The 2,459-nt window shown below is 34.7% G+C and overlaps 1 protein-coding gene across 2 annotated transcripts in view; it reads right to left on the bottom strand.

Annotated features, from left to right (window-relative positions):
- Positions 1 to 244: 244 nt before the first annotated feature.
- FOXP2 (forkhead box P2) overlaps positions 245 to 2,459 on the bottom strand; it is a 403,242-nt gene continuing 401,027 nt past the window's right edge. For both annotated transcript variants that reach the window (XM_041471468.1, XM_041471467.1), the window contains one exon: positions 245 to 2,459. This exon is cut by the window's right edge and continues 633 nt beyond it. The gene's annotated coding sequence lies outside the window, so the exon portion shown is untranslated.

Raw genomic sequence — 2,459 nt, 5'->3', positions numbered from 1 at the left:
CATAGTAATGAAAAGTATCAAAAATTAGTTTACCTCAAAAAAGATAAATAAAACAGGTATATCCCACCAATACATAAACAGATGTTTGTGCTACAGTTAAAATTTGCTGTATACAAAAGATCATAATCCCCCGTCCTCAGCTTATGATAGAAGCAAGAATACATGAGCCATTTAAATTGTCAGACATTATGCTTTATAAGGTATGCACAGAAGTTCAAGCAATAAATACATACATTAGTTCAAAGCCTTACAATAGCTACGCAAAGCAGATGCAGAAAAGCAGATTTGCTATTACTAGCAAGCAATGATATAAGAGTAAAAATTCATGAAATGCATTAAAGCAACATTTTTCTTAGAAAAAGTCTGGTCATTTATGGGTCCACCAACATTTTTACATAATATGCACAATTATCAAAATACAGACCAAGCATCTCAGAAAACTCCAAAAAACCTAAAATCTATTTTCAAAGCAATTGCAGTTTTGGAGGTTTTTCTGGTATAATGTGCAAGCAGCTATTTTTTTTTTAAATTGTATTTATATAAAACCCATGCAAAACTCTACAGGTATATGCATTCTGTGGCTGAGACTTCCTTTCAAAAGTTTTGTAACTGAGGTATGCATACTTTAGCATTGTAGTCTTAGGCCACCTTCCTGATGGTACAATTACCACATTTACTTCCAGTCCATCAAAGTCTCTTGAACATGCACTCGGAACACCCATCATTCCCTTTCAGGTACTCCTCACATCAGAATCTTAGACGACTGATTGACTGAAAACAATCTCTTACAAGGTGAATCCTTCTCTTGATGTAATTACCGTAAACCTTCTGTTGATCATGACCCAAAGACAAACATAATGAAAAGTAGCAGTTACTGTGACGTTCTCACAATTCATGCAATCTGCCATAATTGTTCTAATTTCTTTTGTTTTTGTTTTTTTTTTTTTTCTTTTTTTTTCTTTTGCAGAGGTAGAAGCTTTCAGAAAGCCTTTTGGGTAAGTGGGAAAACCCTTTCGAAAGCCGTTATGTCCTTTTATTTGGCGTGATAGATGACTGTGTATATCTTTAAGTCTATTTGCTGACTTCAGCAAAGAATAAATGATGAGCTTAGTTTGCAAGAACCAGGACCATCACATGGAACTGGTACATATGTTAAGCTCTAGCAGCCACCTTCTGTCAAAAACTGTTTGTAAAGCAATAACCATAATCAGGTTATGAGGTCCCTTGGTTGGGGGAAAAAGTATTATCAAGACTTGGCACAGCACATGAAAAGCAACACGTAAAGTTTCTAGGTTTTAAGCAAACATCTGACTATGCTATTTTCAACTACACCATAACGCATTATCATATTTTTGGGTTTGGAGTTGTCAAGAAAACCAGCATTCCAACAATTTGGCCTGTGCAAGTCTTCCAAAGGGAGTGTATTGTTAGTGTTAATATCCCGTATAAGCAGAGGCAGAATTATATGTAACTTTGGTTTGACTGAAAATAAATACCATGGACTACAATTGCTATATCTTTGCTTTCAGTGTAAAAACTCACCTAGATCACTTTAAATCAATATGAAATTAATTTTTGGCTTTACTAGACCTTTTATGTTTGGTTCCTACTTTTTTTTTTCTTTTCATTATAACTTAAGACTATAAAAAATAGTACACAACAAAGAGTAAGACCATACAAGACATCTTCTAACAACATGTATTCACCACAGAAAAAAACAGACTGAATGGGAAAAAAATAAAACATAATGTATTATATATAACAATATGCAATCTGCATTTGCATCAAGTACATAATTATTTTGGTCAGTGATCCACATTTGTTGCTTTCTATCATAACTTCCACTGCAGACTTTGTTCTCACCTCTGTCTTAAATGAAAGCAAATCTTCACTGCATTTAGATTGACTTTTGGCCTCAGAAGATTACACTGTGAATGAATTGACTTTTTCATATTTGTTTCTTTGTATAGGGCTAAATGAAAAGATCCCAGAGGTCATCAGAAAACAGCAGGTAGTTCATGGAAAGGTTCCTTTGTACTAATTAAAGTTACAGAAGGCTGACCAAAGCATGTGGCTGCTTCTGTCGTTGAGCTATTGGCCATTGTTAGAGTTGGCTTTGGTTTGCAGCTGTAGCCTTTGACTGTGTTTGCAGGTAGACAAAGCTTTATCACAAGGAGGTAAAGAGTACAGTTGTAAGATATATGCAGATATGCAAATGTTTCTATGGTGCTTGCACAGACAATGTTAGCTTAGGATTGCACTTTACATCTTAACACTAACAGCACAGACTGGAAGCCTAAAGGTTTTTAGATGGTTGCAACAGTCTAATTACTGTGGTTTGTAATAACTAACTTATGTCATTTACAGTTGGTGGCACCAACATAAAAAACTAATGTTCTGTTGTTTAAAATTCAGCTAGATACAAGCAGTGACACTAACTTCTGATACTACTCCTGTGC

The sequence above is a fragment of the Pyrgilauda ruficollis genome, unplaced genomic scaffold (genome assembly GCF_017590135.1).
Source record: "Pyrgilauda ruficollis isolate IOZ18807 unplaced genomic scaffold, ASM1759013v1 scaffold27, whole genome shotgun sequence".
In the NCBI taxonomy this organism is placed as follows: Eukaryota; Metazoa; Chordata; class Aves; order Passeriformes; family Passeridae; genus Pyrgilauda; species Pyrgilauda ruficollis.
This window is presented reverse-complemented; position numbering and strand designations above follow the sequence as displayed.